The 21,489-nt window shown below is 41.7% G+C and overlaps 1 protein-coding gene across 17 annotated transcripts in view; it reads left to right on the forward strand.

The window, feature by feature from the left end:
* ZFHX3 (zinc finger homeobox 3) overlaps positions 1-21,489 on the forward strand; it is a 514,090-nt gene that overhangs the window by 173,412 nt on the left and 319,189 nt on the right. For all 17 annotated transcript variants that reach the window (XM_064670437.1, XM_064670430.1, XM_064670429.1 and 14 more), the window contains one exon: positions 6,350-6,454. The gene's annotated coding sequence lies outside the window, so the exon portion shown is untranslated. The remainder of the gene's footprint in view (positions 1-6,349; positions 6,455-21,489) is intronic.

The raw sequence follows: 21,489 nt of genomic DNA on the forward strand, positions 1-21,489 counted from the left end.
TTTGAATGGAAATAAGAATGTGTTTAAAATAAACGTACTTAAGCACCTTCTGAAATAAATGAAAGTGTTGAAATTGTGTCTGGACAAAGCATGACATTCTCCACGTCACAGGAAGATGGGAGGGTGACTTAAAAATACCATGTATGGAACTTGAAAAGGGAAGAAGAGAAGGATCCTGAATTAGGGAAATTCTCTCGTGTTCCCCCGGCAGGGATTGCTGAGGGCGCAGGAACTCACTGCGAGTGCCAGAAGGGGCTGTAAGGGACAGGTGGGTGACCTGGGGGACACAAACCCTGGGGAGCTGAAGAGGCAGCGGAGCTGAGACGGGCAGTAGCTGCTTTTCTAACCATTGATAATACTTGTATTTTAAACATTCAGTTGAAAATTATCCAAATACCTGTTTCTTTAACACAGTACACAGAATCCTCCCCAATATCCAGATTTAATGAGAAAACAATCGGCTTTTTAAAGACTTTGTGTTCCCATAAAGAATATTTAGGAATGTTAACAAATAATGTTGTATGTTGGGGAAAAAAAAAGAAGTCTTAATAGCACTGATTATTCTGTGTTTTCTTTGTAAATAATGGATACTTTCGAATTTATCTAAATAAAGAAGTTATGTCACAGGCTCTAGAATTTCCATAAGAGCTATTTCTTATTTTATTGTGTCAAATTAAAAATAAAATACAGAATAGCCTTTATTTTCTTTCCTTTTTCCAAGCTAACCTGAAAAAGAAGAGGTTAAGAACGATGCCTGAAAAAAGGGATGTTTCACCCTAAAGAGGAAAACAATTTATTTACAGAAAATGATTTTTTCCCCCTGTAATTTTGTGAACGTTTCTCGCAGTAACTGTTGATTATGGAAACATTTAAGTCCCGGCTTTCTCCTCGGTCCCTCCTGTCCCGGTCCCTGTCCCGGTCCCGGTCCCGGTCCCTGTCCCTGTCTCGGTCCCTGTCCCGGTCCCTGTCCCTGCCCCGGTCCCTGTCCCTGCCCCGGTCCCGGTCCCGGTCCCTGTCCCTGTCCCGGTCCCTGTCCCGGTCCCTGTCCCTGTCCCTGCTCCCGGAGCGCTCCCCGAGCCCAGCGTTGTCCTCTTTGTGCGGCAGCGCCGCGATCGCCCTCAGTGACCGCGACACGAAGGAGCGGCCCCTTTGTTTAGGGAAAGTCGCTTTGGTAATTAGAAACAGCGAGGGGTGTAACAAACACTCCAAAAAATGAGTTACAAGGTGTGAACGCGTCTTTTGTTTCCCTCACGGCAAACCCCGGGTGAGGCTGTGCCCGGCCAGGCTCTGCCCAGCCCCGCGCTGCCCAGGGGCCATGAGGGGCCAGGACAGGCTGTGGCCCCGTGACAGCCCGAGGGCTCCTGTGTCACTCTGTGCTTCCCTTCCCTGGGCACTTCAACCAGAAGCTGTTGCCCTTCACTATTAACAACTTTACTTTTTGCATTTTACTTTTTACTTGCTGCCACTGTTTACACGGGTCTGAAGTGACAGGTTGAGGGGGAACGGCTTTAAACTGAGAGTAGGTTTAGAAAAGATATTGGGAAGAAACTCTTCCCTGTGAGGGTGGTGAGGCCCTGGCACAGGTTGCCCAGAGAAGCTGTGGCTGCCCCATCCCTGGAAGTGTCCAAGGTCAGGTTGGACAGGGCTTGGAGCAACCTGGGATAGTGGGCAGTTTCCCTGCCCATGGCAGGGGGTGGAACCAGATGAGCTTTAAGGTTCCTTCCAACCCAATCTGGGATCCTGTGATTTGTATTTTGACTCCTTTGACTTCCACGACTCCCACCACCACGAGGCCATTCTGATGCCACTTTCCTGCTCCTCTTCTCCCCTCAGCCCCAACCACGACATTAATTAGGAGCACACGAATATGTGACAGGGGAGTCTGTGCTGTTGTGGGCTCTGCCAGGGCCGTGGCTCCAGGGGGGCCAGCCTGGCTCTCTCAGAGCCCCGAGGAAGGTTGGGTGGGTACAGGGGACAAAGGACCCCGAGGAACAGTCCTGGTGCCAGGGGTCTCTGGGGGCTGTGGGAGGGCAGCTCCATCCTGGTGGAGAACAGGGAGAACACCAGAGCCCAAGGCATTTACCCCCAGGGTGGGCAGGGACGGAGCCATAGGGGTGTTTGGTGTAGCAAAGTAGGCGTTCACTGCTGTGAGGGCTCCCGTGTGAGTGGGAGAGGCTGGGACTGAGATAGTGCCGAGGAAGTGGAGCGTGGGCTCCATGACGAAGCACGTAAATGCCTCTTCAGAACCCAGGATTTTTCCTGCCTGTGCCGCTGGCTGCAGACAGTGCTGGGCAGGTCACTGAGCCCTGGTGCTGAGCTGCTCTCACTGTCTGGGCACAGCCCGCAAGCGGGGGTGAAAAATCACTGCTGTGAAAACCATTCTAGGAACGTATTAAATGCCGTGAAATGCTGTGCTTCGAAGAAAAAAAATCAAGTCTTAGGTGGCTTACAGTGGATACCCAAAATTAATAGACATATTTGACCTTAATCTGTCTTCCTGGACAAGTTTAATTATAGCAATTTCTTAACTTCAGCTCAAGCTCTGGTTTTAGAAATGTTAGTGTTCGTTGAATGTGTGGGGTTTTGTATTTAATATCACTGTGTTTTCTAAGGAAAAGCAAAAATCTACAGAAATTGACTGGAGTGGAATAACCCAGGACTTTGGAGGTGCCTCAGATTAATTCCTAAATAAATTATTGTTTCTGAGATGAGCTCAAATTGGGGGCAAGGAGAAGGAAATTAGAAATACTGTTTTAGAGCCAAACTTAAAAGGGATTTTTTTTTTTTTGAATGATTTTATTCCCTTTGTGATCACAGCCTGTCCTGGCAAGAATCTTTCAATGTAAACCATTGGGTATGAGCTGATGATTAAAACCTGACGATCTACATGTTGATTTACACCAACTGGAGTCGGAGCTTTTTTTTTAGCCTTTATTTTTTTGTCTTCTCTAACTTAAACAAAGATGTAAAGGTTATGATACCACTGTGTAATTTGAAATATAAATATTTGAAAATGCAATATGTGCTACCACTCAGTAATATGTATGTAGTAGTAGTACATCCTAATATGTACTATTAGTAGTACTAGTAATGTAATTACTTCAGCTTTTTAGCGTTCTTTTCTGTACCTCAGTCCTGCCAGCAGCATCATGAAGGACCTTTACTCTGCCCCTGAGGAGCTTCAGACACCACAACTTGCAGAATTGTACAGAACTAACGACTGATAGGAATGAAACCTTTGGGTCTACCCTGGTTTTTCTTAGATGTTGTATAAAAATGCATTTCTGATTTCCCAGAAATTTGGAAAGAGATGTTTTATCTCTTACACGATGGATACCATTTTAGCATGTTTTACTCTTTCTCTGTTTACAAGAAAAAAGCTGAAAATGCAAAATTTTAGACACAAGCAGCAATTTTGCATCTCTGTATTCATAAATTTGACACCTTTCATATGAAATAATTTCAAGTTTTCTGTTAAAATTGAAAGAAACCACCAGTGCCTTAGATTGAAGCCTCTGAGAAGGCAGTTTTGAGCCATGCTGATGGTGTAGAAAAATTCCTGGGTTATATATAAAAAAAATTAAACTGTTTTCCTCTTTCTTTCTATAGGTCTGGTTTTGTGAGTGGGATTCTAACAGAGCAGAAGGACTCGTTGCTTGAGTGCACTTACTTTAGTTCCACATCTTCCCCAACTCCAGGAACTTGAACTTGTCATTATCAGCCCCAGAAGGTCAATGCATTACCCAGGGTAGCGGCTCTTTCATGTGGCCTTTCTGAGGAGGGAAAAACCAGCTTTTAATCTTGGCTTTTATAAAACACTGTGTGTACTGGATACATCCTAACTTGTCATTTCCTCGTGTGTTTTAGTGCTGGGGGAGATCTGGAGATGCTTTGTGATGCCACACAGATACACACGTCTGCAAAAGGCCTAATCTGAAGTGAATCTTCTATAAATAATAAACAACAAATAGGTTCCTTTTAGTTATATTAGCCCCAAAATAGGTCATGTACATTTGTTTTAAATGCAAACTTAACAATAAAGTAAATTCCCTAGGTGGAGAATTTGATGTGTTTGTGCAAATTTTCTGGACACAGTACAAAAAAAAGCCAACACCTATATTTTACCATTTAAAATATTTATACTTTGTCTCTTAAAGTCCTCTGTTTGAAATACTGTTTATAATAAACTCCCTATGAGAGGACTAAAGTCACAGGTAAACACTTGCCATTTGTTACTTAAACACAAAGTAATCTCTAACTTCTTAAATAGAAACTTAGTGTTTTCCATTGCTACTAGAAAAGCTGTCACCTTTGCCACCCTCCTGCCTCCAAATAATCTGATTTTTCACTTCATGGTCCACATGATGTTGGGGCTCCATGGGCTACTCGAGGAAGGGGGTGTAGGAGAGTGAGCCTTGTGTCCTTAGGCTTTGGCTCTCTGGGCCCTGTGCCTCCTCTGGAAATATTAATATCATTTCCAAATAAAAAAAGGCTGCAGGGACTGCCCAGGCAGTTCTGTTAGTGCTCCCCCAAATATAAACCCGAATATGTTAAAACTCTGTGGGTGATTGCAAGACAAAGGAAGGAATATCTGAGAAACAGATAATTTATTGGGGTTGTTTGGAATTAAAATGGCTATGACACCTATTGTAATTTTCATACAATATCTGACTAATGTAGCAGTGTTTGAGTTTTAATTGGCATCTTTAAGTGCTTCTGTAAGACAAATAATACATACAGGATGTTTCTCAGTAGAATCAGACAAAGGTAAAATGCTAAAAATGGTAGTGCCCCATTTTCCATCTCGTGTTCTTCCGTGGAGCGAGGCAGGATCTGAAGTTCTGTGCGTCACCCATTGTAACACACATAATTTCTCCGTCCCTATTCATTTTCATCCCTGAGATGCATTGTAAAAGTGTAAATCCATCACTAGATAATTTTCAGTTCCATTATTTACCAAAATGAATAGTTAAGCAAGTCATTGTTATTGGTGGGACGCTATTGTTGTTTCGCAGAGATAGGGCCTGCCAAGGGCTTGAGTGATGTGCACTTGAGTGTTCTTTCAAGATCCTTGTACCTGTTTCATTTGGGAGGAGTTTCACTCATGTAAAATCAAACAGAAACAATTTTAGTAGCCTCTGAAAAGAGAAGAAGGGAAAATGGATATTAATGAACTATTTAATATTCTGCTGTGGCAGAGATGCAGTGATTTTGCTGTTGACACTTTGCATGGAATTAAAGAGATCTGGTGGTTGTTTTACTCATCTGTCTTTGTTCCTGAAAGACTTTTCAGTGTCATCAGATTTGGTTTTATAACCTGAGAGAGATTTTACAGACACGCAGACAAGAAAAAAAAACGCTTCTTTTTCATGAAATTCATTGGTATTCAGAACATGCCCCTTTGATGAATTAGAAATTTTGGCTAAAGCTTTAATGAGATTTTTATTTCCTGAACTTATGTTGGAAAATGTGTGAGCTGCACGATTCACAATTCTGAATAAAGGTGGGTTTAGTTTTTTTGTTCAAGAATATTTCTGGCTCATTATTGCTCAGTATTCTATTGATTTGTGAGTTGAGAAGTTCACGGGGGAGGTGGAGCAGTTTAGAGCTACAGATCTCTACTTTGTGACACAGGATGTTGTGGGGAGCAGAGCCTTTGGTTCCTGGATGCAGGAGAACCTGGGGAACCTCTAACAGATGAATCTGCAGCAGTAACTGTCTCCTGGTTTTTGTCCTTCGCCTCTTTTAATTCCAGCATTAGTCAGTACCTGAAGTTCCCTTGGAGTTTCCAGCTCCTGTTATGGTGTGTTCAAGGTCCTGAGCTGTGAACGTAGACAAGCACATTTACATACTTGCTGCATAAATGGAACTAGATAACCATTTGTATTTATTTCACGTTTAGTAGAATCTTTCATTGTGTGGCTGGTTGTTCTGGACAAGTGGACAAGTGATTTGGGAAGCTTTCCAGAAGCTATCATTGAGCGGTCTTTGGTTTTATAACCTCCCTTGTTTTCCAGTACTGTGCTACTCACAAATATTCTCATGACTCAAACCCATTTGATTCATATGACTTACCCATTTCGATACTTACATGTGTTCCAATATGTTAAAAATACTAAGAATTTTCCAAGTTATCATTCTACTTTGTCCTTTAATTTACTTAAAATCGAAGTTTCTCAGGGTCACAATACTTACAGAAATGTTTTGGTGTTGACTGAAAAGAAGGGTGTATGAGTATATAGGCTCAGCAGTTAGGGAAGATTTTTTGTTAGTCATATGGACAGGAAGAAATTCTGTTTGTTCACATCCAACCCCAGCTAAAGCAGTGGTTTTCACTTCTTTGTGCCAGCTACTTTCTGGATTTATCCTGAACAAGAAGTGGAATTACTGAATTAATGCCCAGGAAGGGAGTGTCCTGTGTTACCTGCTGCAGTCCAGAAGTCCTTCGTAAATGGTGAGTAAACCTCTTTTTGGATTTTCTCGCTGGATTTTTAGTATTATTTCAACGAGGTTCAGGTCAAAGCTGTTGGTTTTCCAGCTCTCAGTGTGGTGGTGTGTGAGTTGTGGCCACACTGTGAGTTGAAGTCTTTGCACATAGGTTAGGAATCCTGTCTTTTCAGAACTTAGCTCTGTATTTGTGCATTTAGGGACTATTCCAGCAATAATTAATGTAGCAATAATTATGATCTTTACAATTTTATCTGCAGCAGTTGCAGCAGTCAGTGATGTGCCCATGTTAATGGCCCCAGAATATGAAGGTGATCTCTGTCTGAACATGTGTTTTTGCAAGGATGAGCTTTGTGCCACACTCTCACTCTGCCCTGGGAGAGAAGTTTCTGAAAATAGGATACAAATGCAAATCTGGGTTTAGAAATATTGAAACACCTGTGTGCTAATGCTGGTTCCTTGCTGTGGGGTGTTGTTTCCGGGGTAAGTTTGGTGATGATGTTGCCAGTGTAATTTTATTCTGATGTATCCAAAAGCAGGATGCAATATTATTTGAGAGTGTAAGATTTTTTTTCTGCATTATCTAGTGCTAAGTGTGCTTTGCTTCTCTGTCATCAGTGCTCTACTTGTGCATTGAATTTTGGCCAAAATAACTTGAATTGCAGCAGGGGTGGGAAAGAAGAAGGTGCTTGTAGACAGGTTTGTGGAATCACTGCAGCAAGTTTTAAATGATGTATGAAATGAAAAATTCCTGTCTGATGCACAGAGCGAGCAGAGCCATTGATGTCTGTGAAATCACTGCTGCGAGAGGCTATTTCAGAGAATCACAGGATGGTTGGGTTAGAGGGACCTTAAAAACCATCTCATTCCACCCCCCTGCCATGGACAGGGACACCTTCCACTAGACCAGGTTACTCAAGTTCTTCTAATACTATTTCAGAAATGCCAACTTTCAATTTTTTATAAAACTCTTCTGCTTTTATGTGAAAGACTGAACTCTTGCACAGCAACAAAAATTCATTAGAAAAATCTTTCAAGATGCTGCATCGATAAATATCCTAAGGCAGTTTTCTGGGGTTGTGTGTGGTTTTGAGCCTGTGCAGCTTTACTTTGCAGAACACCATGTGGGTGTGACAGTGGTGGTGAGAATGCTTTGAACCATCCTAAAGTGAGAATTTTAAAGGCTGAATGATGAGATTCAAGTTCAGGAGTTCCATGGTTTGAGAGGCAGAGGGGGTTTAGGAACTGGAGTGGAGGTGAGAGTGATAACCAAGAGTACAGGGTTTGTGGTATAGGGATGGATGGTTGATACAGAACAGGAACTCCAGAGACAGGACATGCTCCAGTTTTCCATCTTAGTCACCCAAACTGTTTTCCTGCATTTGATGACATGGCTCCTGTGGGGAAAAATGACATTATTTCAGTTAAAACAGACATACAAGGATCCAAAGTAGCATTATCCTGGTTAGTTAAACATCTGTATTTCCTAGCAATCGAATCTGATACGTCTGTGTCAGTCTGAAAATGTAGTTCTGAAAGTTTATTTAAGGAATGTGTGCATAAGTAACTGCATATGTGTAAAATGTACAGAATTATACAGCATCCTTCAGCAGGTTTCACCTGTTTTTTCAATAATTCCTTGGTGTAAAAAAGCCAAGTAATTGCACCACTGAAGTACACAGATTATTGACTCTAGAAGACTTTTGCATTTCAGTTATAGATGTCCTAGAAGGGATCTCTCAAGCACAGGAAGCACCTTTCAGCACCCTTTCTGCATAGGCTTTGCATATATGATTCTCCAAGTCTCTTATCACAGAATTTTGTTGTGTTTTTAAATTGCTGGTGGTCAGGATTTTTTACACTACTGTGGAAGACAATTAACACTGAAAGGGAAATAATTTTTATATTGTGCTATCAGATTTCTTAGAAAGGAGAAAATAGTGTCTGAAGACATTGAGAACACTCATAAATCCTACTTTGTTATTTATTTTACTTTTTTTAGAATTTTTACACTGTGTTTCTGCTTTCTAAAAGCATGTACGTACTTCCAGCTCTGCTGTGCTGATCCAAGCAAGCTTTTCAGTGCTTAGAAGGAAAAAAGATGATAAGAGAACAGTGTATAGATGGCTTTTAAAGCCAGCAGCTGATTTGTTTGTTGTCATTACAGTCAGTATTGCCCTTTTCTTAGTTCCTCAGTATTGTTTCCTTCATTGGGTATCTGGGGTTTCTGAATTGCCTGTCTGATCCAGCTGGTGGAATTTCCCACCTTCTGAGCCGTCCTGTCAGAGCAGAAGCGCAGAAGCACTGAAGTGATGACCAGACCCCTAAATTCACTTACGCTGGCTTGTACCGGCGTTACCCGAGCTCTTCATGCCCTCCTGTCTCCAGGTGTCCCAGCCCAGGAGCCCAGTCTGTGTCCATGGGAGCCCAGTCTGTGTCCATGGGATCCCAGTCTGTGTCCATGGGATCCCAGCCCACGTTTGGCTGGGGCACAGCAGTGCCTGACAGCTGGTTCCAGTGTCTGCTCTGCCCTGTCTGCTTGGCTCAGAGGGAGCACTCGGAGAAGTGGCCACTGCTTGTGGTTTAGTGATGTGGGAGCAAGAGCTGCTCCTCCCTGAGCCTGATTCCTTCCATCTCTCCAGATTTTCCCCTTCTTCCTCTGGTGCAGTGCTTTACAATTCCCAGTGTGATAATGCTCTTCTCCTCAGACCTGCCTCTTCCCCAACTCCTTGGGTCATCCCCTGAAGGAGTTCCTGTTCCCAGAGCCCTGCAGGGAGCCCTGACATGACTTGGAAGCCACTGTAGTCACCTCAGCTTCTCAGTAAACCTGGCTCTGGTGATGCAGTGGGATAAAACCAGAACTTCAGCCAGAGAACATTTCTGGTTTTGTCTTTCGTTCTCTTTTTTTCAAGTTGTCTTGAGTCAAATTACTGAATGTCTTTGTATCTTGGTTTCAGTCTTTGTCTTAAAATGTTTTGAAATCTGTAGAGAGAAATCACTCTTTTAAAAAGTATTGATTGGTGTTTCAAGTGCTTGTTAATGTGCTAAAACATGTTTTGTTCTTCTGAGGAAACTGCTCTTCATTCCAGGTTATAGTTGTCTTGGCCTTGAAGTTGAAAATGAAGGTGTTGCCTTTAAGATCATTTACTCTAGGTAGTATTTTTCATGCGGTATTACAAATATCTAATATTAAAAGATTAAATATTGTAGTATTATTATATAACATTGGAATATTATTAGACTTTGCTTTACTGGAAATGGATGGGTTTGCAATGCATATACTCTGGGAAAAAAGAGAATAAGGGGTACAGTGATAGTTGGGTTAGTTGTGATAAAATAGGAAGCAATGGCATGAATTAACCAGGTAGTCAACCACTTTTTTACTTAAAATTGTTTGACACAAAAAAGGGTTCTGCTTGGTTTCTGAAAAGCATTTACTAGTGAATCTGAACTGGTTTTAACCAAATTGGGGTGTGGATATTAGTCTCTGAAAAATATTCTCATTAAAAAGTGCTGCAAGCTCAGTCCTTTCCTGAGTCCTGCAGAGACACTGACACCATCAGCCCATGGAAAATACTGTTTGCAGCAGACTGTTTGTAAGAACTGTTGTGCAAATAAAAGACTGTTTGTGTGTTGAAAATTAATTTATCAGGCTGTCTGGAAAGTTACTTGTTCCTCAAAGTTCAACCTTTTTTTACACATCTTATTTGTAACTCTTCTATAAATGTCACCCCTGGTTTACTGAAATCGGGCTGAAGACCCAGTACTGAGACATGCTGTTAATGGAGAGAGAGTTGGGGATGTTAAATAGGGAGAACTGGCTGGCTTTGAAGGAGTGATGAAAATAAGGTGCTGGTAAGAACAGCTTTGCTGCTGCTGCAAGTGGAGTGTTTTCTCAGGGGGAGGGGGCACGGGCTGACAGTGGTCCAGCTGTGCCACCGACACCATGTGCTCGTGGAAAAGCCAAGTGCAGCCCTCGGACATGCAAAGGAAAAGTAATTCCAGAGAGGTTTGCTAAATACTGGTGCTGTTGTAACAGTAACTGGCAGGAGCTCATCTATTTACAGAGGAAAAATGTGAAATCAGGACTATCTCTCAGTCGGGGAACAGTGCACGGGGGATCTTTAGATCTCATCATTACTCAGGGCTGGAACAATTAACACTGAGTCAGGACTTTGTTTTGCTTTAACAAGGAAAGGATGATGGGTCATTTCTCCTAATGATGCTCCTGAATGCGTTGGAGATAAATGATTTGGTAATCTGACAAATAGGAAGAATAACATGAAGTGTAAGATTACTTTTTTCCCCTTCTGAAAGTGTTAGAGCCACTATGACACTGGTAGCAGGTGGAAGAAGAAAACAGTTCTTGAACTCTTTGCTAAATTGATATACTAATCGGAGTGCCTTTTACAGAAAAGAAAGAAGAGCCCCATTTTGCCTGGGCTCTATCTTTGCTATTTTCCTTTCTCAGAAATAGAAGATTAGGAGGTGTCTGCACCGATGTGATAAAACGTTCCCACGGAATTGTATTGTATTTTCGCCTTGAGTTGCCGGTGAAATGAAGTTGTTGGCTTTCAGTGCTGCTTTGTTTTTGACCCCTTTTTGTGAATTCTCCGAGGAAAGAAACATATTCCCATCTTTTATAGTAATCAAATTTATCTGGCATCTCTCAGCCTCTTGCATTACTTATGCTACAGTTGGCCAGCCTTGGGAAGGCTTTAGCGAGTTTATTTATTTATTGTTCTAAAGTGAAGGTTTTTGACTTGAGGTCCCCACATAATCCATGGGGATTTGAAGAGAAAAAATGAAAGTGCTTTCTGCCATTATTTTGATATAGTTATTTTCTGTGAAACTGTTAAAAAAAAAAACCCACACCACCCAAAACCTAAACCCCCCCCCCCCCCCCCCCGTGAGTCCAAAAACCCCACTGAGAGAAGAAAAAACTTGATTAACTTAGTTGTGTTGGAAATGTTCTCGTTCCACTGGGAGGAGGTTGTTGAGTCTGATGACATTGCATCTGGGAGAACTTCAGCTTCATAATTGTCTGTGTGTGCTAATGAATTTTTTTAAACCTGTCTAATAGCTTTTAATGTCCCTGTGTTTGGTAAATTGCATCACAACATGTAAATCCTGGCTCTGGGGGGGGGAGGCCTGTGAGACTGGAAATGCCCTGAGATCTCCCCCAAAAAACAAACACAGGTTGTATACCATGTCTTGAATGTTGAACTCATCTTTGGAATGTTTTTGAAAGTCTACCCCACACTGTTGACTGTTACAATCCTGGGCAAAAAAAGGGAGCAACCTCTGTTTTAAAACACAAGGATCACTTAGAAAACGTGGCACAGTAATATTGATTTAAAATGAAAATTGACTACTTTGTCTTTTTCTGAAACCCCATTTCTTTTAGCAGAATGCCTGTTGACCACATTCAACTTTGTCAACTTCTCTTTGTATCTTCTGTTTCTCTTGGTGTTTGTTCATCAATTTATTTCTATACTTGAAAAAACGAAAGGTTGATTATAAGGGAAGTCCAGGGTATCATCAATTATTTTGCTTTCAAATACAATTTATTTGACTAACAACCTTAAAAGCTTGGACTGATTTAATTTTATTTTATGCTCATGAAATCCACAGAAGGCTGACCTGGCTGTCTGCCTCGTCTTCTGCTTTGTAAGTCTCACATGGTATTTTCCCTCTGACTCTTTGATCTTACTGAATTTTTCTTCAAGGAGTAAACAATGATAGTATGAAAATGTTCATATTACATTTTACATGTACATACCCGTGTAGAGGGATTTTTTATTGCAGGAGAAAAATCAAATCCTTGTCACCTAAACTGCTAATTATGTTTGATAAATGTATGGTATATATTTAATGCAAAGAGAATTTAGGAAATAATACACCTTGTGTAATTACAGCGACCGAGCTACTTCCATCAATCTAATTTTTCTGATTCAGGTTCATTTGCATTGCATTATTTTTATTAAATGAGCTTTCAGTGGAAGCCCTGCTCTCTGTCAAGAAGAAGAATCAAACGCTGCAATATTTCAGCGTGCACAGATCCAGTTTGCACATCCCATGGCTGCTCCCTCCCCACAGCCACAGACTCCTCTGGTCACTCCACAGGTGTGCAGGGTTCCAGCTGGGAACACACCTGGACAGAGCAAATGGATCAACTTCCCCTTAGCTTTGGGTGTCTCCTTGTGTCCACACGGCCCGATGGAGCCACTGCCCTTTCCCGACCCCTCGGCAGTGCCGTAGGCGGATCCGGTGCTGCGGGGTCAGTTTTCCATCGGGACGTTGGTTAGAGTTCCTGCAGTGTGTTCTAGGGAGAACTGAGCTTCCTCCTGTAACTAGGCTGGGCTGGGTTCTCCTGACCCCATCCATCCTGGACTTGTGTTCTTTGACTCTTCTCCAAATAGCATCAAATCCTGTTCTGAGCCATTTTAGTATAATTGTATTTGTTGTCCTGTATTGTTAAAATAATTTGCCAATTCAACAGGTGAGCTATTCCCTCTCTTACAGAGTAAAATAAAGGTGTGATGGGGCAGGTGGGAAGTGAACGACGAGATCTGTTATAGGAGTGCAGAAGTGGAATTGCTCTTAAAGGCTCAGGTGGCTCTGTTTGCCGTTGCAGGGATTTGTTGCATCGTACAGGTGTGTGACCGGGAGGGAGAAGCAAACAGGGGCTCTGTTCCTCTCCTTGAAAATAAATCAGTTCATCTTCGTATCTGGAAATAACCTCTTCTGAAGGTCGCCCTTTGTTACATCTCCCATATCTGTGTAGTAGGTCAACATCCTGTTTTACCCTGAATCAAAGAAATGTTGATCACAGAGCAAATTTATGGCTTTCCCTTGTCTGGGAATCAGTGTCGCTCCTCTCAGTTAAACAGCTTCTCCCACGGGACCCTTTTGGGAGAGTCCTGCTCAGTTACAGATTAATCTTGGGAGAGTTTCCTTTAAAGGTCCTTTAAAGGACACTGACTGCAGGTTTCATTACTTCAAAATAAGCGGAGAATATTCCTCATACCTTCACTTGGTGTAAGGATTATTGTTAAGAAAGACTTTTTTCCCCTTAAGATAACTGGGATTCAGTAAGTCCAGTTCATTGGCAAGAAGTCTGTGAACTGACTGTAAACTGTTAAGTCTCGGGACTAGTTAAAAATAATTCATCACATGTGGTAATTCTGTGGAAAACAAACAAAAAAAGAATAAATAATTTCCATTAGTTTAATGGAAATAATGAGATAATGGCACAGTTTCTCTGGTGTGTTATAATTGCATAGTTTATTTGAAGAAGAAAATACTAGGATACTATGAAGAACTCCATATGGTAACTACTACTGTAAACAATCATGTTTATTACAGTAATTTTTTTTCAGGTCTAAATAGTCACCAGAAAGTGTTAAAACTCTTGCATGAGACACCTGACATTTCTCCCCCCCCTCCCCAAAATCTTAAAACCGTAATTTGCAGCTGAAGAGAAAATGTGGAAACTAATTGCTTATCCTGGTCAGATGTCTGGGAATAACTTGAACTTTTCCAATTTCTTAGTGTCGTGCAACAGCTTTGCTGATGTGAGTTTGGTCATGAAATTCAGCTCAGCCCACTCTGTTCTCTCAGTGGTAATTAGGGTGGGAGTGTCCCAGTTCCCTACTGCAGCTGAGCAGGGAGCAGAGTCTGGGAGTGAAGCTTTGGCCACCCCAGATCCTTCACAAGAACATGAAAGAAACTCTCTAAAGTGCAGCTAATGGACTATTTCATTGATTATAGATTTTAAGGCCAGAAGGGAGTGTTAAATCATCAGATCTGACATCCTAGATAACATGTACCATTAAAATGAGCCCAGTTAATTCTGCATTAAGCCTTAAACTTGGCTTTGAATAGAGTCTGTATTGTGCTGGTTCAACTTGCGTTGATATTTCCAGGCAGAACAATCTTCTCAGGCCAAGACCTGTTCAGACTTGTCAGTCAGCTCGTTCTCACAGAATCCCAGCCTGGTTTGGATTGGAAGGGACCTTAAAGCCCATCTCCTTCCACCCCCTGCCATGGGCAGGGATGCCTCCCACTATCCCAGTTGCTCCAAGCCCTGTCCAACCTGGCCTTGGACTGTTCCAGGGATGGGGCAGCAACAGTTTCTCTGGGCAAAGTTCTGGATTGATTCTCCCCGTAGCTTATTGGTAGATTATTGTGCAGATGTGTTAATTACCATTTTTATTGTCCTAAAAGATAAGGGAGAACTTTTATCTTCCTTAGCACTGTCAATCAAACTTCTTGTCTCATCAGAAATAAAATCTGGGTACTTGTTGTCTCTCAAAAACCTGGAATTTTGCTGCTCCTCTCTGTATTGTTGATGAAAGAAATGATCTCTGTTACTTCTTTGGGGCTTTAAGTTTGCCATTAAACATATTTAGATCTAAACAGGGTCATATTTTTTTCTGTTCTTATATAAAAACCAAACAAGTAAATATCCACATGTTATTGTTTTGGCAAACTTTGACACTGAGGTTCTCTCTTCTCTCCTGATTATTTAATTACATCTTCCAGTTTTCTTAGTGTTTTTGATTCTGTTGCTGAGTCAACTCCCTGTGTAAAAAGGGAAATGTTTTGTAACATTCAAAAAAATGTGTAAGGGAAGAAAACACTCAGTGAGCTTTTTCAGTGATCTCCAGAGTAAGACCTGGGAAAAATAAATTACTTTCTCAAGTTTGGGATGCACATGTAAAATACGATCTGGCAATTTATTGGATTATTTGAATTTTCTTTTTAATTGGTTCAATTTTATTGAACTACTTGAAGTTTTAAGCTATATGGTATTTCTGCTATTTGTGTGTTATTAAGCTTCTGCTTCAATTAGCTTATGGAGCTATTAACAGAGTGTCAGCAGGTGATTTAACAAAGGGATTAATCACTGCTCTGGGCTGGTGTAGAGCCTGGGAGGGTGAAGGCACCTCTGCTCTGGGCTGTGCACAGGGGTGACGTGTTTGTCTGGTGATTAAATAACTCTGTGATTGACTCCCTTATAAAACAAGTTAATACTGGAATTTTGAGAATTTATTTTAAAACAGATTGTCCCGTTTCTTTGATTAGACCTGAAATGTATCTTTGCTAAAAATCACGGCCTGTTACAATCAAATTTTTCAGGCTGATCAACCATAGTTTTTACTGAGTTGATCACTAGGAAAATAGCAGTGTTTATAACACTGAATAGATTATACTTTAGAAAAATATATTAATCAGTAATTCAGAGAAATTAAAATCCTAAAGGCCATGAAAATGTATCTCTGTGGCTGTCATTGATAATGCCTTAGAAATGAAAAGCTTTTATAACAGTTTCCCTATCTGTCATTGCAGTTCCACCACTGTACACCAGCAAACCTGATTTTAGATCTAAAAAAATTAACTGCAAATCCCCCTGAACTGTGGTGTTGGCTTTGGTACAGGGCATGAAATAATTTTTCCATCTTACCCCGCCGTTCTCCGAAGGTCAGCCTTTCAATTGGGCTGTTACTGTCTTGCTGCAGAGTTTCCAAGCTACGTTAATTTTTGGGCTGCCATTGATGGATGGAGCAGTTGGAATTCTGACACGCAGCAGCCTGACTGGAATGACCTGCAGAGGCAGATGTCGGCCTCTTATTTCATGCCCGTTTGTCAGGAAGAAAAAACAGCTTTTTTTTTTTTTTTTTTTTTAGCAGTCCTGCTTTTATCCATGGAGAGAACACTGGTAGGTGGGCGTGCTCTGTGATACACATACATATAGAAATATAAAAAATCCTGTAAAAATCACATCTATTTATCATTGCTGGCAAACCCCGTGAAGTCTCTTCAGAATTTGTCAGCGACCTGCATTGAGGATGTGCATATTCTGGTATTTCCTGTGCTGCAAACCAGTGTACAAGAACCATCTGGAGAATTTATTATTTCATAAAAAGGTCTTATTTTGCCCACAGATAAGCTGAGAAAATGAACACAGTTCTTTTGAGTTACCTGTGAATTTACAGTTGCACAAGAATCTCCTTTGTGATGTTTTTGCAGATTGCTGGTACATCAGAAAGGTTTTCTGTTCCTTGTCCAGAGTTTCCCTCCGAGGATGACACGGACCCTCACTGGGTGCACCGGGCTGCTCCTTTCATGTCGGAGCCAAACTGGCATCCAGAAACGAACACAGGGAGGGAGGATTTTCATTAAAGTCTAAAAATCAATTTAAAGAACTGATGCAGGCAGAAGGAGCTGAACTTTCCCACTTGAGACTTGGCTTGTACAGAGTCCTGAGGGAGAAGTAATTTATTTGGTTGATATGGGTGGAAAAAAATGGAAATATTTAAATTAAAGAATGGAAAATCACTATAACTGTCAGGGTTAAACGTGAGCAGATCTCAGCAAAGCCTTTGAGTGCCTGTCCTGCCTTTGGGCTCTGCCAGGGACATGGAGGGGAGGAATTCTGGGGTGATTCTGTCACCTTGATGGAGTGAATACAAGTTTAGCCACTGATTTTGACAGGATCAGGATTTTACCTTATGATCTTTCCTTTATTTCTTCATTCTTCAAATGGGATCACTTTTCTTGGTAAACTCTAACTTCTTATTTTTAATTTTGGAACAAATTCTTTGTTTCTAAAATTCACAGAGGACATAGAGAGCACAAATAGCTAGGAATAAAAAAGAAACATAATGCACACTGGTGGTCTGGCTGGAATCATAACAGTCAACACATTAATCATAAAGGTGTAAAACAGTTGTGCAAATGTGCAGATAATAAAAAAAAATCATATTGTATAAGTTTTGATGGGTGCAGGTCCATTTTAGTGACAAACCCAAATAATCTTTAAGGCCATCTTTTATCATTAATGTACATTTTAATATTGAATAATCCAAAGGTGTGCCTTTGTTTAAAAAAATAAAGAAAAGAAGAACCGTGGGTTGTGAAAATAGGAAAATAGGGGAAGAGCAGGAGCCAGATCTGTGTGTAATGTAAATAAATAAAAGATGTGTGTTTTTAGCAGCAAGTGTCCTCGTCTGCTAAAACAGCATCACTAGGGATTGTGTGATCCCTGTCACTGAATTCCTGGAATTTCAAGGCTGGATTTTTTTAAGGCTTTTCCCCCTGTAACTGTAACAGCTGAAGTAGAAATATGGGCTTGGTGCAGAGATTATTACATGAGTTTCTTTGTTCAGAATTCTGTGGAAGACAATATTGTGAGGGTTGATTCTTTTCCTAGGTGCCAGCAGTCTTTAATTTCTGGTGTGTTTTGAAGTGAAAGCAGAGAACAGGGAAAATGCTGCTGTTGGACACAGGGTTGGTGCTGGTGGAGAACCTCAGAATACAAAAAAAACCCAATGTCACCAACAGCAGTTGGGCTTCCTAGTAAGTGGAAAGAATATCTCTTTGCAAATAATATAGAGATGTTTATTGTAAAATTGGTGCTGAAAAATATACTGGAGTTATTTAAAAATAAAATGTACTGATTTAATTGATTGTACCTGACAAGAGAAACCTTCTCCACAAGGCCGAGTACCTCGGGATCCTTCCGAGCTCTCAGGCTGGGGAGTCTCTGGCCTCTGCTGCCAAGTGTAGGTCTGCTCTCCTTGGCAGTTTCATCACTAACATTGAAAATGCTAAAAGTTGGTAAAATCCCAGCCTCGGAGGTACTGCAGTGCAGTGGCAGGAGCTGAACACACAGTCTTCCCTACTGCTGGAAAATTTTCCCGAGTTGCTGATATCCCGAACTGTTTGCCACTGGTGGGAAGCCCAGTGTTGCAAATCTCAGGTGTGTTTAGGAATCGTTTAATATGGTGTTAAAAGAACAGCTCTGTCTGTGGGTGTTTGGTGTGGCAGCTGTGCCTGGTGCAGCCAGGGCAGTTTGGCTTTGTCCTTTGTCACTGCTCTGGAGCTGTGGAACAGGGTTGACTCCACTTTTCTCCTGGTTTTCCATTTGCATGTCATTATCTCAAGTGATGCTGACCACTGCAGCCTTTTTGTTTACAAGATTTGCCTCAAAATGTTGCATATTGTCAGGACAGGGTTGTCGTTTCTGTTTCCAAAGTCACTGATGGAGACAAACAAAGCCCTTTTCCCACATTCTTCCTCCCTTTCCCACCGAGCATCTGAGGACACGAACCTGCTCACTTCAACAGCCTCTTTAATGTGTTGGGTCAATCACTTGGGTGTTAAAGAGTAGAAGAGGGTTGATGACATCTCTCCCCTGTCCATGTTTGGAATGACAGAAGGCAGTGGGTCAGTTAAAATTCTCTTTGAGGTTATTACCATACCATTGTTGAGGTTTTCCAGACATACTCCATGGTTTGTCTTTGGTCTCTGGTGAACGTAGAAGCCAGTTCCTCTGTACAGTACATTTCTCAGTGCAAAGCCAGGAACTAAATATGCCTGTGCCACTTGAAATGCCAGTTTAAATTACCTTGGTAGAATTAATCATGTGTGGGAGTGTTTGCCTTCTGTTAGGGACCAATGTTCCCATACTTGTCATCATGCTCATTCACAAATCCTACTGCTGGTTCTACTTGCTCTGGATCGTATGAGCACGTTAATACAACATTAATGTCAGTGTCCTGGGAGTGTGGAGAGCACTGGAAAGAGCTGGTGCAGGTGACAGGACGTGTGGGTTAACGTGCTTGTGCAACAGCTGCCTTGAGACTGTCACCAGAGGAGCTCCCATGGCTTCATGTCAGACCTGTTGTGTGGGTCTCCTGCCCATTAGCTGGTGTTGCCTGCTGGTCCATCCAGTGACTGTCCCATCGCCCCATCCTTGGTCCTTGCCCTTGGGCTCTCTTTCTGTCCATCCCACATTGTCCTCAGAGGTGTCGCTTTCAACAAATGGTCCTTCAGTTACTGTTTTTCACAATCACCAACCAGCTCTGCTGAAGACCCAGGAGCACCAGGGTGGTTTGGGAAGTGGCACAGGAGGGTTTGATGGCACCATCCTCCTTGCAGCTGAAAAGGAAACAATTTTTTCTGTGTTCAGCAAGAGAGTGGTAGGAGAGCTTTGGGAGCTTTGGTTTACAACATGGATGCTAAGAGATTTTAACTCACTGGAGTCCTAAAGTGATCAGTGCTCTTGGCATATGTTCTGTCAGATGCTTCCACGTATCTGCCTGTTATCTGTTCTCATCCCTTCTGTCCCTGTCTCTCCTCTGTACATACAAAGCAAGGAAGGACATTTTTCCTATATCTCCTTGTGAATTTTGTCACAATAGTGTCACCATGATGGTGTCACCACAGTCCCTTCATGTTTTCCTAACATAACACGCTGCATTTCTTTCCATGGTCGATTTTTATATAAGCCCACTACTGCTGATAAATAAAGAATAAAATACTATATCAAGAACACGTGGCAAAGTGGGATGATGATTTCATTGTTAATTTTCTTGATATAAATCTTCCTGATATACTTCTCCTTTGGCTGAGGTAGTGTGGCCAGTTCAGAGCTGTGCTAATGAGCTTTTATTGCCACAAGATTCTGGCATCCTCCTTATTTAATTGAACAGGATCTATAGACTATTCCATACTCACATGATTCAGGAGAGAAAACATTCCTGGCCTCTGAAAGATACAAAATATAAGCTTTAGGACCCAGAAATTCAAGTTAATAACAAAGATGAGCTCTGAAAAATACCAGGCAGTGCTCGGAGGAACTGACTTCTGGATTCGAGATGGGTAGAATGGGGAGGGATAATTAATTATTCAGGTGTCATCCATTACTAAAAGTATTCTTTCACCAAGACCTGAGAATTGTCTTCCAGTGGAAATTGTACAATTACCTATGGAGTAAATGGTCTAGTGTACATTCATATGTCAAAATGTGCTTCGAGATGTATGTCAGCACTTCTGTGCAGGAGAGGGAAATAAATCAGAGCCGAGCCTGAACTACCTCCCTATGCCAGCGCTTCGTGTCCCATTTCAGCTGCTGCAGCTACTCTGAAGTCCATGAAAAACTGTTAAGCTTCCTTCTTCTTTTGTCAAGGCTTCCTTCTGCTCTTTCCTACTTTTGTTATGCAACTTTTTAAGTAAAGTGATCAAGTGCAAAACTGTCCCTTTAAAATCTTTTATACTTTTTTCAGAACCAATTTTTGTAACTGTTTGGTGTGCAAATGAACATCATTCATTCTCACGTGAGACCTGGTTATTGAAACAACGAGTGATGACTGTTCAGAGTTTTAAAATACAACTTCTATTGCTGGTGTTTGCACATGGGAGCCTTCAGCTCTGCTCCAGACCAGAACACCAGAAGTTGCTGGGCATCGAGTGACTTCTTGATGTACAGACACCAGAGCATCTTAGTTGGGGGGACCTGCCAAGCAAACATCAATATTTCTGTAGTTCTTCTTACATGAACATGAAAATCTACTTAGTCATGGCAAGACTTTGTTGTTCCAAAGGTCCAGGTGCCATCTGTGATGTTTGCACAGTATTTAGCTTCTTCACTGCTTAAACATTTGAACTGGAGGTGTTCCATGTGCTGATTCCAGGATCAGGGGCTGTCACCTGTCTGGGCAGGACTCAGAATCCAAGTCCTGGTTCCATGAGAGCAGGACCTGAGCATTCCAGTTTCTGACTGTCTGTGTGTGTAACCTGGCTCACGGGTTCACTCCAGGGAGGCTGCAGCTGCTGTTTGACACCATCTGTTATTATCCAGCTAAACTCCAGAAAACCAGTGCCCCTTGGGTGCTTTGCTTTGGGGGTTGTTGGGTTGGGGGTTGGTTTTTATTTCTGGAGCAAATGACTTTGACCATCCAGCTCCTGTTGCTCAAAGAAATCATTTCCATTTTCTTCCCTCCCTTTGCCTCCCTCTGACAGATTTAAATAACAGCAAGGCTTCTATTTAAAATGATAACATTCAGGAAATTAAAAGTTAAGCCCTTCCCTGTCCGTACCTTGATGTCTCTGCTTTCCCCTTCTCAGCAGGGGTGTAAATGAAGGATGAAGCTCAGCCTGGACGTACAATTTCCTGGCTGGTGTCCGTGTGTATCAAACGCCACCGTTGCACAATCTTTGTGTCTGGGAAGGATTCATACACAAAATATTATG

Source organism: Pseudopipra pipra, chromosome 14, assembly GCF_036250125.1.
Source record: "Pseudopipra pipra isolate bDixPip1 chromosome 14, bDixPip1.hap1, whole genome shotgun sequence".
Taxonomy (NCBI): domain Eukaryota; kingdom Metazoa; phylum Chordata; class Aves; order Passeriformes; family Pipridae; genus Pseudopipra; species Pseudopipra pipra.